Source organism: Triticum dicoccoides, chromosome 3A (assembly GCF_002162155.2).
Source record: "Triticum dicoccoides isolate Atlit2015 ecotype Zavitan chromosome 3A, WEW_v2.0, whole genome shotgun sequence".
NCBI lineage: Eukaryota > Viridiplantae > Streptophyta > Magnoliopsida > Poales > Poaceae > Triticum > Triticum dicoccoides.
Window position 1 is genome coordinate 209,596,202 of NC_041384.1, and position 7,603 is coordinate 209,603,804.

Consider the following 7,603-nt stretch of genomic DNA (forward strand, 5'->3'; position numbering starts at 1 on the left):
ATCCTAAACCGATTATTACATCAAAAGAAACCAGGAAACTAGTCTCCGCGGCGAGCGGTGATGAGCTCCTTTGTGTCCTCAAGACGCTGCTTGAGAACATCGACGGATTCCTGCACCAGCCTTTGGCGCTCGTTGCGGAGCATGTCATTCTCGTCCATAAGTTTCTTCAACAAGGCATTGGTCTCCTCTTGCAAGTCTGCACTTCGTACAATCTTCTCCCTCAGCAGGTCGCGCTCGGCCCGGAGCCTCTCATTGCCCTCCCTTAGCTGCCAGATGATGCCGGTAGCCTGTTCAAACGAGGCTATCATGTTGTCCTGCAACCTCGCCGTGCCGGAGATTTGATCCATATGGCTATGGATGATCGCATGCATGCGCCTGTAACAGTCGTCACCTGCCCGCGAGAAATTTTCCCAGGCCGCCGCGGCGCGGCGAGACATCTATGCTGCATTTGTGGCATGGCGGGACATCTCTGCTGCTTCTGCGGCACGGCCGGACCAGTCTGCTGCATCGACGACGCGGCGGGACCTCCGTGCTGCTTCAGCGGCGCGACGGGACCTCTGTGCTGCTACTTCCGTGTGGCGGGACATGTCGGCTGCTCTCGCAACGAGGCGGGACATCTCTCGTGCTTCTTCTTCCATGCTCGCCTCTCCCTGGTGGCAATCTCTCGACCCAGAACTCACGCTGGCCATGGCAGACGCAAGGGAAGGATGCTGAATGACTTGTTTGTTTTTCTAGATGAGGAGTTGAGGAGGAATGTGCAGTCATCTTGGCATACTAGTATTTATAACCGATTACTAATACACTCCTAAGTGGGAAACCGTTTAGGTTGTGATCGGTGTGAACAGGTTTGCAATTCAATATAGTGTGGAGTAATTTGGAATGTGACGAGACGCAAGCTCAAAATTTATTGACGGTTCTAGTTTCGAAGTACGGCACTATTCCCGGATGGAGTACTTCTTTTTCTACTCCCTCCTTTCCGGTTTTATAGGGCTTATCTCAAAATTTTAGTTTTTCCATTTTATAAGGCTCAATTTGGTTGTCCCCAACACATGTTCAGATTCCAAGGTGCATTAAATCCTTGCATGCAAGTATTAAGAGAAAATTGACCAATGCATGTACTTTATGCTTGCATGCATTGCAATTAATGCATTAAACCTATCTCTCGGGACTTCTCATACGCACCATCGTGCCACCCACAAAAACTTGTACTCTGAGTTTAGTAGTACGTTATATAGGAAGAGAAGAGGTGCATGCACACACTCGTCCTCCCACACACACGTCTATTTTTTCTCGAAAAGGGGGATGATGACCCCCGGCCTCTGCATTTGGGAGTCACACATGCAAATTATTGAAATATATCGAGTGCAGTGCTTTGATGTGTCGCGTTAACTCGTACATCAACGAGAAGTTTAATTATCCTCTCCCTCGCGGACTTAACTGCACCTGCCTTTGGCTGTATGACAGGTTGGCCACACACTTGTAGGGCCCACCTGTCATACACGCAAAGGCAGGAGCGTCCCTCCCTCGCCCATGAGCGTGGTGGCTGGCAAGACTAGGAGAAGTTTTCGCTACACGCTCTCCCTCCCGCACGCGGTGGACATGTAGCAGTTCAACCGGTGTCAGATGGCCAGAAGCGTACTGTAGTACTCCTCAAGTGCAGTAGTATTCCAACATTGTTCGACTTCCCGAAGAGGCGAAGAGCCAAGCACAGCCCGGACGCTCGTGTGGCAGTTTCATGTGTATAGTAGTCTCGGATAGCATGTACCATGCCTGTAAGCTTAAAATCGTTGGGGTCGGCTCCATGCTATGTGGCCGTCTCGAAGTTTAATTTTTTTTAAAATAGTCTTCTAGCCCTACCCGAAGACTGCCGTGCGTACTACCCGGGAAAAGCCCCGCCCTCAACTTTTAACTACGCGAAAATAGTTTGAGCTTGTTCATTCTATATAAGTACAGTACTAACTGTATGTTTATTCACCCACGGGGTTGTTCAATGAATGGAGGGGCGGGGAGCACAAGTGAACAATACTGTAGTACTACTAGTAGTAAGTAGGAGTCGTACAGTAGTCACCTTAAATGGAGAATTTCTTTTCTTTAATGCCACATACACAAATTGAAATGCTTGTTGTGGAGAGAAAAAATATAATCACTCCACTATATATGGACGTAGGGGCCTGAGCGCTTGCTTTATTAGGGTTGATCTCTTCATTCTCTCATCCTCTCCAGATATAAACAAGACAACAGTAGCGACATTTTCTCTCTGCTCACCGTTGGTCACAGATCCGGCCGGATCCCTTCGGCCGGTGTGTGTAGAGGACTAAAAGGTGCATCATTCACGCGGTCATCGCCGCCGAGGGAGAAAACCCATAGCTGCCGGAGGGGCCCGATCCTCTGCCCATGCCGTTCTCTCCGACACATGGCCGGCTCGGGAGGTCCTCCGACTCTTCTTCCTCCCTGCCGTATTGTCCGCAGATCCGACCTACCGCCGCCGACTTCCCGGTGACCCTCAGGTATAAGTTCTTCGAAAGCGGCCTTGCTCTACTGCCTTAGCTCCCCACGTGTCTGCATGTGCATCTTTTTCTACTCCCATCAGCTCTTCCAAAGCCACTTAAATTTTTAGTATTATTAGAGGTAAAGCTACTTCATGCATTCGAATCTAGGGCTTTGTTCAAACAACAAAGAGAGGGGGAAAGTTGTAGCATGAATCTTGGACTTGATTCAAAGAGGAAATAGTATGGTGAAAGTAGTAGAGACCGGATACCCAACCGGTCTCTTGGTTGAAAAGGGAAATAATGGGAAAACGCAGTACAAACTGGATAAGGAACATATCTATTATTGGTTGAAAAAAGGATAGAAAGTGGCGGCTGGTGGACAAGTCAACAGAGTATGTCTAGGATTATATTTGCTGCCATCACATAGTAAAAGGTCTCCAGGATTAGATTTGCTGCCCTCACATAGTAAAAGGTCTTAGGATTATATTTGCTACCCTCACATAGTAAAAGGTCTCCAGGATTAGATTTGCTGCCCTCACATAGTAAAAGGTCTCCAGGATTAGATTTGCTGCCCTCACATAGTAAAAGGTCTCCAAGATTAGATTTGCTGCCCTCACATAGTATAATGGCACTCCTGCTGTTTTCCCCAGTATGATAAGTAAGTTGCTCCTTTACGCTGCTGAGTGTCCTGGTGTCCCCACGGTCCCATGCCCTTAAACCAACTCTTTAGCTGCTGTTGATTTACTGTGTCTGGTAAACAAGCAATACCACCATTAAAGTAATCCCATATTTGAGGAATCTCATTGTTGATCGTAATGCTTCTGGTAACATGAAGCATTGCTGACGTTTTAAAATTTCTACTGTCCTTGCGTGATTTCCATGAACATAATTAAGATGCTTCTTTTCATTTTGTATATGTTTTGTATATTCTTATTGACCAGGAACTGTTTACTTTCTATCTTTTTGTGCAGATAGGGATATCCATTTCACCTTGTTGCTATTGTGACCTTGTGGTGAACTGCACAAAACACTTTTTTGGAATGAGTGTCTTGTGCAGTTCAACTAAAATGTCACGTGGGCAACATCTCTCAATTTTGGTGGAACTGCACAAAATGGTGATTGGAGTTTCCAAAATCTCCGTCAAGTTCTGCTGGTAATCTCGTGCAACATTTTATTAGCCTTTGCAAGATGGAGCCGTCACTGTCACCACAATGGCATTTATTTTAGTGGAACTACACAAAAGGATAAGAAAATTATAGTTGCACCTTACATGAGCCGGACAGCCAACCTTAATGTTCCTCAATTTTAGTGCAACTACTAAAGAAGAACCTGCCAGCTCACAAGAGCAAGTACTTCTTGCTAGCTGAATGATGCAATCTTTGCTTCATTTCAGGTGAACTGCAGAAAAAGGCACATGAATTGAATCATGGAACTCCAGGCAGACCTCATCTAAGTAGAGCTAGAGGTTGGGTTCAAGGAGGCCGCTATTAAAGCGAAATCATGCTCTCTTGTCTCCTTGTTTGTGCTGTGCAAACATGCTGTGCAAACAGGAATACTCAACTACAGATGTTGTGACGGTCAAGAGCATTCGCCAAGTTCTTCGATTGTATGACATGGCTAGCCAAGATGGATTTAATCCTGATATTCAATTTATCAAAAGGCTCTAATGGGTTGGTTCTGAATCTTGCAAGTTGGGAATCAGTGAGATGTGTAGGCATCTTTGTTGTACTTATTATTTGGATCTTATTTGTTGGTTCTGAATCTTGCAAACTGGGAATCAATGAGATGTGTAGGCATCTTTGTTGTACTTATTATTTGGATCTTATTTGTTGGTTCTGAATCTTGCAAGCTGGGAAACACGGCATGATGATGCAGAGGACAACAACCATAACAAATAGTTCAAACTTGGTAGTATTATCTTTGTGAAAGTGTGACGAATGTGCTGATCGTGTGCGTCTTGAGAATAATAATTCAAATTTTTTTGCATGTTGATCCTGTGGCACTGATAGAACGAGTGAATGCATTGCTTCTTTTAAGTACAAATTTCTATTAAAGCTAATTAAATTTAAGTAAAGTGACCACTAACTCCTGTTATTACAGTACCAATACAGACCCGCTCGTGAACCGACATGTGGCCGATGGTGCATCTTCTGCCGGGCATGCATCAGACGAGGGAGGGGTAGTAACTATTGTCACCTGTACACACTCAGCTTACTATTGAATCCAGTTCCCCAAGAGCTGAAAAACGAACTGTTGCCGCCGCCTACACAGTCGTTCACTCGAAGAGACTCCAATGGCGATCCGAGGGGTCAGCCTGCTGGATATGGCTTCAGCAAGGAGTTCCCCTTTGAGTTCGCCAATCAGTCCTATGGCTGCACCAAGTTGAATGTGATGTACACCAACGATACGGACTCGGTGAAGCTCTGCCTCGCCTCAGTCCTATGGCTGCACTAGGTTCTGGAGCATTCGCTCGTTTCATCGGCAGCGCCGACTGCACCTTCGCTATGGTGGAGAGAAGGAAGAACGCGACGATTCGGCCATCTGGTGCAACAAGCTTGTCGACATCCAGAAGAAATACAAGATCATCAGCAACGGGCAGGAGATGGACTCCGTGGTTGACCTCACTGAGACCATCATCGACCCCTGATACGCTAACATGAAAGAAGACGACCTGAACACATGGGACGTACCTCTGAATCTAGCCTACATAACCTACGCGGCCAAGGACGCATACACATGCTACGACATGTACAGGCAGATCTTGGACATGAGGGCGTGTCTGCTTCCCGTAACCGACGAGTACACGGATAGCCGCAGCGTCATGATCAAGCGTGCCAGGAAGGTCTAGATGTTGTACTTTATCTGTTTATAAGCACCTTTATCATCTGAGTGTTTCATGCATTAGCCTATGTGTCGTAATTATCTGTTTTGTCTGAAATATTTCTTTTAAGAACCCAGTAACTTGATTTCTTTTTAGTGGCTATTTGCTTATGTATCTAAACTAGTTCACTTGTCTGTAAAAAAACTAGTTCACTCGGCTGCCGTGCTTTGAATCTCCTTCCTCCCAAGATATTCCCCTCCTCAGGTGGACCTAGCAGGTCTCTGAATTTTCTCTCACTTTCTTTTTCGATGTAAATTGAGTTTTCTCCCAGTACTTTCCCCTAGAACCAACTCAACTGTCCCACGTCTAGCCTAAAAAATAATAATACCCCATGTACTATTAACTCATCAAATTAAAATGATATTTTATTTCGTAAGTTGAAAGTTCTTACAAAATAATAATAATAATTGTTTAGATATAACTTGGCAAGTTAACTCCTAGTGATTGCGTACATAAGCTTGCAAAGATTTTACTGACGTGCAATCATGTGTTTATATTTTTATAACATTTCTCCATCTAGCCCAACATGATATTTTCACCCAGCCCAGCAAGTGCGCGGATTTCGAGAAAAATGCAAATTGGATTTAAACGGGTTGCATAGATGCTACATCATTGTTTCACCCAACCCACCAAATGGACTAAAAAAACAAATGAACTGACAGCTGGGTCCATGGCCACAACCTAGTTTTTTTGTGATTTGCTAAGTAAGTCGCTTTGTTAGGCCTGTTGGGCTGCAAATCTTTCAAGACGAGGAGAGCTTTCATTCGGCTGGCCGAGAAAATGGCCCATCAGTAATGAGAAATGAGCTGTACATTTTTAAAACACATCAAACTGGCAATTAGTTTCAAATATCTTTTTTTTTCATTTCGAGATTTTAAATTACATTAATTTTTATGCGTGGAGAATTTGTTGGATTTTATATTGATATACATTTATTTTGAAAATCAGTTTGAATGCGAGTCAAAATTTCAGGATTAAAAATAGTTCATACCGCACCGAAATATGCAAAATTTCATATAATTTTTTAACCGTGGCCACAATATGGGCTGTAATGCTAAAAAAAAGAATATGGGCTCCAAAAAAAACCTTAAGAATTAGCAAATGGGTTGTATGATGTTTTCCACAGATTTGAGGCTTTCCTAAAAAAAAGGTTGACGCACAAGCAGTGACTGTTGGATGTCCATCGAACGGCCGTCGTGCTTCTTCAATCTCCGCTCTTCCTGCTCCAGCCGCTCAAACAAGCGCCGGTGGGAGGACTACCTGCTCCCTCCTCCCCACGGCCGGTTGTGCTGCCGCGCAGGCCTCACCGCCCCACTGTACTCCCATCGCTGGCCTAGCCATCCCTCTACTCACCCACACCTGCTGTTATTCTCCGGCAATGGCAGACGAACTAGTAAACCCTCGTACAGTTGTACTCCCCTCCGCGTGGGAAACAACTGCCGAGTCTTCCCTGCCTCCATGTCGTTCCCTTCCTAGGCCTCGCCGTCGCCCATGACCCTGGTGCTCTCGGTGCGGCCTGGTCAACGTGGTCAACGACTGACATGCATCTGAAGTGGACTGTACGTGGAGAGGCCGACAGCTGGGTCCACGGACGCACGCAAGGAAATGCCTCCTTATTACGCGCAAAATAATGATTCCTCCACCTGACATCAGGGACCCACCGAAAGGGCCTCTGTATTTTGCAAAAAAAAAATGTTACCACCACTGACAGCTCGGACCCACCAGCTATATCTTCGCACGCAAGGAACTGCCTCCTTATTACACACAAAAAATGAATACCCCCCTGTTAGCTGGGACCCAGTATAGTGACAGGCTGACTTGTGGGCCTACTAAGTTGACGGGGACGGAGGGCTTTGTCAAGTTAGTCAATATATGCACGATTCTAGCTCCAGTGACCGTACGATGTCCATCTAACGGCCGCAGTGCTTCTTCAACCTCTGGTCTTCTTGCTCCAGCCACCCAAACCAGCACCGGTCGTGCCTCGTGCTCCTGCCTCCCGTGGACGTATGCGATGCGGCGGAGGCCTCACCGCCCCTACTACTCCCACCGGTGGCCAGGCCATCCCTCTACTCACCCACACCCCCTATTATTCTGCGGCGACGACAGCCTCACACCGCAGCGAACCAGTGAACCCTCGTACTCCTCTACACGTGGGCATCCACTGCCGCGTCTTCCCCGGCTCCGCGTCATCCCCTTCCTAGGCCTCGCCGTCGTCCACCGCCCTGGTGCTCTC